Source organism: Oncorhynchus kisutch, linkage group LG18 (assembly GCF_002021735.2).
Source record: "Oncorhynchus kisutch isolate 150728-3 linkage group LG18, Okis_V2, whole genome shotgun sequence".
In the NCBI taxonomy this organism is placed as follows: Eukaryota; Metazoa; Chordata; class Actinopteri; order Salmoniformes; family Salmonidae; genus Oncorhynchus; species Oncorhynchus kisutch.
In genome coordinates, this window is record NC_034191.2 from 64,231,084 (window position 1) to 64,240,309 (window position 9,226).

The window sequence follows — 9,226 nt, forward strand, 5'->3', positions numbered from 1 at the left end:
ATTGCAGTGCTTGAGGCATCACTACAGACCCCAATTACAGACAGGGAGACCTATGAGGCGGTGCACAATTTGCCCAACGTCCTCCGGGTTGGAGGAGGGTTTGGCTGGCCGGGATGTCCTTGTACCATCGGGCTCTAGCGACTCCTTGTGGCGGGCCTGGCGCTTGCACGGTGACACATTGTTGCGGCTAGTTCACCTCTCCCGTGTCTGTACGGGTGTGTTGCAGCGATGGGTCAAGACTGTAACAACCAATTGGATATCATGATAAAATTGAACGCACAGAGAACTGTGACGAGTGCACAGAATGCACCGTGACGAGATCCTCATGGCCCATTATCGTGCCATTCATCCGCAACCATCACCTCATGTTTCAGCAAGATAATGCAAGTCTCCATGTTGCAAAGATCTGTACACAATTCCTGGAAGCTGAAAATGTCCCAGTTCTTCCATGGCCTGCATACTCACCAGACATGTCACCCATTGAGCCTGTTTGGGATGCTCTGGATCGACGTGTTCGACAGCGTGTTCCAGTTCCCACAAATATCCAGCACCTTCGAGTAGCCATTGAAGAGGAGTGGGACAACATTCCACAGACCATAATCAACAGCCTGATCAACTCTATGTGAAGGAGTTGTGTGGCGCTGCATGAAGCAAATGGTGATCACACCAGATACTGACTGGTTTTCTGATCCCCGCCCCTACCTTTTTTAAAATGTATCTGTGACCAACAGACGCATACACTGTATGTCGTGAAATTCACAGGTTAGGGCCTAATGAATTGATTTAAATTGACTGATTTCCTCATATGAACTGCAACTCAGTAAAATCTTTGAAACATGTTTATATTTTTATTCAGTATGCCTTTGAATTTGAAAGGGGGATACCTAGTCAATTGTACAACGGAATGCATTCAACTGAAATGTGTCTTCCGCATTTAACCCAACCCCTCTGAATCAGAGAGGTGCGGGGGCTGCCATAATTGACATCCACATCTTCAGCGCCCGGGGAACAGTTTCCGGTTTCCTGTGCGTATCAAGAATGCTCCACCACCCAGCCAATTTGATACAACTTTGGGTAGCATTGGAGTTAACATGGGACAGCATCCCTGTGGAATGCTTTCAACACCTTGTACAGTAGAGTCCATGCCCCAACTCATTGAGGCTGTTCTGAGGGCAAAGGGGGGGGGGGGGGGTGCAACTCATTATTAGGAAGGTGTTCCTTATATTTTGTATACTCAGTGCATGAAGCAAGTGATAGAAACCTTTTTGGTTCTATGTGGAACCTTTTTCTAAGAGTGTACCTCTCACATCCACCATCTCCCCCTATACTCCTCCCCCTCCCCTCCTGCTCTCTGCTATCACCTTCCCTCTTTCCCTACCTCGTTTCCTCCTATTCTCTCCCCTTACATCCTCCCTTACCCCCTTCCTCTCCAACTCCCCCAGCTAAATATTACCCTATCCTCTCAGGGGAAGAGCAGGGGAAACGTGATGTGGAAGAGACGGCAGAATCCAGCACAACAACAGCTGTTTCTATAGCACAACAACTTGGGGAAGGGTTGTGGGTAATATTTTATGAGTGGAGAGGGACCCAGCGATGGTAATTTATTTATCTAGCTATAGTCATGACTGAGGTGTGTGGCTAGATGCGTTGCCAGTGATACTCATTGTTCATTCTCCTCATAGTTGCTTACTTTAACATACTGTGCTACTGTTATAGTACAGCCCCTTGATATCACAACAATCAAATCCAATTTGATTCATTCAGTCTCAACACAGAAAAAACACTGCACATACGTCTACACAGACAAACATGTAAAATAATTCATTAGGTTTGTCAAAAGATTAGAATAAATGTATAAAACATGAACACTTAGTGAGTTGGTCTGATTTACTAAGATATTGTTATTTTCCATCCTCTCTTAACTAATCTACCTCCCACTACTTCTCTACAGCTACAATTAAGCTGAGAGCAATTTCATAACTCACATATGCAAATAACCGATACAGTATGGCCACAAACTGTCCAGTATATGGGATATATGAGATGCATGGGCGGTGCAGTAGTGTTGATATGTCTTTGAAGTGCTGAGGCAGGGTTCTATATTAGATCTAAATTAGCCTAATGGATCTCAGTAGGCCTTAACCATACACACATCACTCATGGGCTAGACAGGCCAGGCAGATCGCTAAAGAGGGGCTTCAAAATTAGACGTCTATCCATGCCTTGAGGATATCAGGAAATGCCTTCAAAACCGGCCACTAAGGGCAACAGTGAGCGCTATTACCATAAAGTTGGCTTGGGTTTATCAAGGGCGTTGTGGACGGGGATGGCGAATGACTCTCGGTCATCATAATCCCATGACTCTGGATCAGAAGATTGTGTGTTCGATGCCAATGGTGGACATTAGTTTATTTAATTTGTTTAGGTTTTAACCCTATCCCAAACATTAACCCTTACCGTAACCATTTGAAATGAGTGCCTAAACTTAATGTTTTATCCAAAACCTTAAGCCTTAACTTTCTAAATTTTACTCTTGGAGCAACTTTTAAATGTCTGATTTTGGAGAAACGTGGATAAACGTCTAATTCTGGAGTGAGACTGTGAGAGCTTGTTGAGACAGGGAGCTGAGACGGGGAGTTGCAAACACAACCATTAGCGGTTGGAGTTGACCAATAGTTAGAGTGCTTACATGCCGTATAATTTTTTCGGAATGCTTTGGTGATTCATGCAAATGTGGGAATCCCCTCAACAATTTGAGCTATTTTTTTTATACAATCCACTTAAAGACGTCTACAAGTTTAGAGTTGCTACTGAAAATGCATTTATCATGACTAAATTGCAATGTGACAATTTATTCATTTTTGTTTAGCTGATTGTCTTGGGTGCAGATCAGATTGGACACTGACTGACCATTATAACAAAGCCTCTGAAAACGCAATAAGAATTATGCTGAAAACAAACCAAAGACTTTCTCTAATTCTGCGACTTGACGGCTATTGTTCTCTGGAAATGAGATGAGAAGTCTGATCTGTTCTATGAACAAGGCCTCACCAGGAGAATTGCAGACTCACAGCCATTTATGTAACTATCCTCTGATGTGACGCTTTCTCTCTCTCATTACCTGTGTCTCTGTCTCTGTCTCTGTCTCTGTCTCTCTCTCTCTCTCTCTCTCTCTCTCTCTCTCTCTCTCTCTCTCTCTCTCTCTCTCTCTCTCTCTCTCTCTCTCTCTCTCACCACTAAGTTTCTTTATGCTCGTCAATAAAGGATTTGCCCGCTAGTGATGCTCCCTGCCTTAATTAGTTGCATCCTTGGCACCTCCGGATGAGTCCAACAACATGACCTAATATCCTGATAGAATGGATGAGAAAGTAGCAGGGGTTGAGACAATAATGAAATAGGACCAGCACACTCAGATGTTCCAACACATAGCTTTATATTGACTGAAATTCAGGCATGGCGTGGGATATTGTTTTGGGATTGTTTTGGAGGTGGGGGAGTCAGACAAGCTAAGAGAGGATATTGTTTACAGAACAAATGAAAAATAACTGCCAATGTTTTTTTTTCTTTCTCTCTCTTGCTCACTCTCTTTGTCTCTTTCACTTTTTCTTTTGACTATGCATTTTGCCTGGTTCTTGTCCTGCTCTCAGGTCTCAGTGGTTGTACAGTACATTAGACTGTTTATGTTTCAGAAGAACCCATTCATCCCACATTTAAGGATCGGACCCTTTTTTTTTTTTTTATCGCCTAAAATTACATACCCAAATCTAACTGCCTATAGCTCAGGCCCCGAAGCAAGGATATGCATATTCTTGGTACCATTTGAAGGAAACACTTTGAAGTTTGTGGAAATGTGAATGGAATGTAAGAGAATATAACACATTAGATCTGGTAAAAAAGATAATACAAAGATTTTTTGTATTATCTTTTTGTACCATCATGTTTGAAATGCAAGAGAAAGAACATAATATATTATGTGCCCATGTTCAATTTAGATTTCCGCCACTAGCTGGCAGCAGTGTATGTGCAGAGTTTTAGACTGATCCAATGAACCATTGTATTTCTGTTCAAAATGTTGTATGAAGACTGCCCAAATGTGCCTAATTTGTTTATTAATGACTTTTCATGTTCAAAACTGTGTACTCTTCACAAACACTGGCATGCTTTCGTTCACTGTAATAGCTACTGTAAATTGGACAGTGCAGTTAGATTAACAACCTTTCTGCCAATATAAGATAATTCTATGTCCTGGGAAATGTTCTTGTTACTTACAACCTCATGCTAATCGCATTAGCCTACGTTAGCTGAACCATCCCGCAGGGGACCCACCAATCCTGAAGAAGTTTTAATGGGCTGGGTTGGCCAAAACTAAGAAAATAGTACAGCAACTCAGGTGTGGAGTGTGGGTCGAAGTATTGGCATGAGAATACCAACACTGTGTTGTAGGTAGAGTTTTTAAGTTCTGACCAAGGCACTAGGATTATCCTTTCTTTTAAGAATGGTAAACTGACACAATGAAAACACTTGATATGATAACCCTCTGCCCCAACAGATCCACAGATGATGCAATCTCTATTGCACTCCACAGTGCCCTTTCCCACCTGGACAAATAGATCACCTACATTTGAATGCTGTTCATGGACTACAGCTCAGGGTTCAACATAGTGTCCTCAAAGCTCATCACTAAGTTAAGGACCCTGGGACTAAACACCACCCTCTGCAACTGGATCCTGGATTTCCTGACAGGCCTCCCCCAAGTGGTAAAGATAGGCAACAACACATCTGCCACGCTGACCCTCAACACGGGGGCCCCTCGGGGGTGGGTGCTTAGTCCCCTCCTGTACTCCCTGTTGACCCAAGACTGTGTGGCCAAGCACGACTCCATCACCATCGTTACGTTTGCCGACGACACAACGGTGGTAGGCCTGATCACCGATAACAATGAGACAGCCTATAGGGAGGAGGTCAGAGACCTGGCAGTGTGGTGCTAGAACAATAACCTCTCCCTCAACGTGATCAAGACAAAGGACATGATCATGAACTACAGGAAGGGCCGAGCACACCCCCATTCTCATCAACAGGGCTATAGTGGAGCAGGTTGAGAGCTTCAAGTTCCTTGGTGTCCACATCACCAGCAAACTATCATTGTCCAAACACACCAAGACAGTCATAAAGAGGGCATGAAAAGGCCTATTCCCACTCAGGAGACTGAAAAGATTTGGCATGGGTTCTACAGATGCACCATCAAGAGCATCCTGACTGGTTGCATCACTGCCTGGTATGGCAACTGCTTGGCCTCCGACCCGCAAGGCGCTGTACATGGTAGTGCGTACGGCCCAGTACATTACTGGGGCCAAGCTTCCTGCCATCCAGGACATCTGTACCAGGCGGTGTCAGAAAAATTCCCCAAAAACCAAAGACTCCAGCCACACTAGTCATAGACTGTTCTCTCTGCTATCGCATGGCAAGGTGTACCGGAGCACCGGAGCTCCAAAAGGCTCCTTCACAGCTTCTACCCCCAAGCAATAATACTTCTGAACAGCTAATCAAATGGCTACCCAGACTATATTACCACAATTACCTCAACTAACCTGTTGCCCTTTTCTTGTCTCTTATTTTTCTTAAATCTGCATTGTTAGTTAAGGGCTTGTAAGTAATTCACTGTAACGTCTACCCCTGTTGTATTGGCACATGCGACCAACCATGTGATTTGATTTGATACAATCCTGCCACCATTTTGTGTACAGTGCTCTGGACCTGTGAAATCTGCTGGATGTACGTAGTACAGACGATGACTACATGGTAGTCTTGGCAATGCCAGATCTGGTCATCTGGGACCATTGATCAGAAGGTGCCAAGTGGCAGGCCCATGGTGGTACCCAGCCAGACAGGTGCTCTGAGGCCTGTTCCAATGGGATCTAAAGTGTATGGAGGTGTATGGGCACCACAGGGAAGCTATTTTGATAATACCTGTATGAAATATTAATGACTGAAATATTAACAATGTTGAAGGATTTTTAAAATCTTCTGGAATATCAACTCTAACGTGTGAAGTGCATAGGCACATCATTAAGGCTGTAGTGTGTGTGTGTGTGTGTGTGTGTGTGTGTGTGTGTGTGTGTGTGTGTGTGTGTGTGTGTGTGTGTGTGTGTGTGTGTGTGTGTGTGTGTGTGTGTGTGTGTGTGTGTGTGTGTGTGTGTGTGTGTGTGTGTGTGTGTGTGTGTGTGTGTGTGTGTGTGTGTGTGTGTGTGTGTGTGTGTGTGTGTGTGTGTGTGTGTGTGTGTGTGTGTGTGTGTGTGTGTGTGTGTGTGTGTGTGTGGTAATGTTTTACATGTTTTCACTTCAGCTGTAATTATGGGCTTTGCTGTTTGATATCTCACTCTCTTTTGCGCACTTGTTCCGTAACCTGTGTTTATTTTGTTAGGGAGAGAGGAAGGGAGAGAGAGAGAGAGAGAGAGAGAGAGAGAGAGAGAGAGAGCAGGGTGTCAGTCTGCGCTGTGACTGAGTGTGACAGTCTACGGCTGGGTGGCTCTTGTGATTGTTGCAGTTCAAGCAGTAATTTCTGTGGTGAAAGATGCTTGTTTGTTGTGTCTGCATTAATGCAGGGATAATATAATTGAGCTTTACACATTGCCTGTGAGAGGAGATCATTATGGAAGCGTTCTCAAAAAATTGTTGTGACATTCTCTGTAAATACTGCATGCCCAGCGTTCAACAGGAAATGAAAACAGAGGTATTCCTAACTTGCAAGTAAGCAATTATTGTGTCAAAATGTGACACAATCCAAAGATTGGATATGTTTCTTTATTTACCTAACTCTGCAATACATAAACTGTTCAGGGTTCTGTATAGTAACTTGCCTTTCTCACACTGTGTCGTGTTTGTTTTGTTTCAAACAAAATGGTTTGGAGTAGAGCAAAAAATTAAACTTACATAGTGTCCTATGGTATTAAGAATCCAATCACAAGATGTGTCTCAGAGAAAAATATCTAGTAAAACACAAGCAAGTTATTTAGGGGTGTTTTGCCTGTTTTTTTAAATATTTGTATCTTTATCTTATTTTTGTTTCCTTTTTTTCAAGCAAAACCATGTTTAGTGACCTGGCAACATGTCATGTTGTGTCAGGGTCTTCAGTCTCAGGAAGCTTGGTTAAAAGAAAGGTCAGAAAAGCAGCTTGTAAAGGGAAGTGGACAGCTTTTAGCCAGTGGCATTGCTTTAATCAGAGCCTCACGCAGTCGCAGTCACTCACAAAACACTTCGGATTTACTCAAGCAACACTGAACACCGACCGGGTTGCCTCTAAGTAAGACCTGTGCGTCTGAAGGAGTTGAGGGCATTGACTAACACAGCCCAGCACAGCATGTTTCATCCTGAGGTGTGAGGAGAGAGTAAGGTTGGGAGGCTGTGAGGCAGCTGTCCTTCCGGACACTCCATACCTTGGGGTGTTTTCTCTCATGGCTTGGACAGAAACATGCAAGACATGGCATTGAAGCCACTGGTCATTGGTGCTTTTGTGCACTTTGCAGCCGTTGGATTTAGTTTGTTGAAAGGTTGAATTACATGTCTTTCTTGTTTTGGAAACATTCAGGTTTTATTCAACAGTCATAGTATTGTAGATCTTTTTTTGTGTGTATTTAATGGGAGGTTCCACTACATGTTGAGTGTGTTCTTAGAATAAATAACAATTATGAAGATCTTAGGGTTACTTCTGACATCCTGTTTACTTTATATCATTCATCTCATTGTTGTTGTTGTTTACTGTACACAAAGCAGTGCATTCTGGGATTGTCAACTACCCACATTTTGAATAATCCACTCTCACTGCCTCCGCTACTAGGGCAAGTAATGAATCCAAATTGAATTGTTTAACTTAAACTTTACTCTCACATGTGACATGAACACAAATTTGGGAAAAAGTCATAAATATGAGATGATTACAGCCTATGCACCAAATTGCTGATGAGCTTATTTTTAGACGAGGGATCCCCCATCCCGCCCATCCCCAATGCACAGGAGGCAACAAGGTAAAGTTGTCTTTCTAAGCAGATAGTCCCATTAATACTTGTTTAGCAAGACTCCCTCAGTAATTAACAAGTAACAACCCCCTACATCGCAATACCTGATTCAATTTGCAATCAGATGATGCACGTCTGCAAAGTTTTTAATTGTGCCCATGGCGATAACTTACTGTTTGTAATCACATTCCAAGCGCCAAGGCGATATCCCCCTGTGGTGTGATTTTTGCAAAATATTTACCAGCGCAAGCTAATTCGGAAACACACACTTCGGTGGTGAGGTGAGCAACAATGCACATTACCCGGCATTCCTTACGGTCCTGGGGAAGAACAGAAGGGGAGTTCATATGCTCGCCAATTATTTCCACTTTATGCCTTTATTGCCTCCGGTGGGAAGGAGAGATGGAGGGAAGAAATGGAGAGGTAGGAGATAGAGAGGTAGGACAGAGGCAGAGTCCTGTTCCCACCCCCTCCGTTGTTACACAGTAGGGTTGTGTGGAGGCTGGCTACAGAATAACGACACATGCAGAAAAAGAAGGATATTTGGTAAGTTGAGGATATTACTACGTCCATTAGGGGAAATGTATCACTGGTTGGTTACTATTGGTTTTCATGTTTCTCCTGTGTTTAGATCTAAAAGGGTGGGGTATAGAATAAACAGGACATGTCATTTATCTCTAAGGGACTGGGATATGAAGGCTTCTGAACAGCTTCGCCCCCAAGCCATAAGACTCCTCAACAGCTAATCAAATGGCTACCCAGACTATTTGCACCCCCCAACACACACACACACACACACACACACACACACACACACACACACACACACACACACACACACACACTGCTACTACTCTCTGTTATTATCTATGCATAGCCACTTTAACAACCCTACCTGCATGTACATAATTACCCTGACACCGGTGCCCCCGCACATTGACACATTGACTCTGTACCGGTATCCCCTGTATATAGCCCAGCTATTGTTATTTACTGCTGCTCTTTAATGATTTGTTTTTCTTATCTCATACTTTCTTTTCCTTTTAAAAAAACAAACATTTTGTGGTTCTTTTCTTAAAACTGCATTGTTGGTTAAGGGCTTGTAAATAAGCATTTCACTGTAAGGTCTACACCTGTTATATTTGGCACATGTGACAAATACAATTATTTGATTTGAACATCTCTGATATTTGTTAGAGAGACAAAAATGGTGG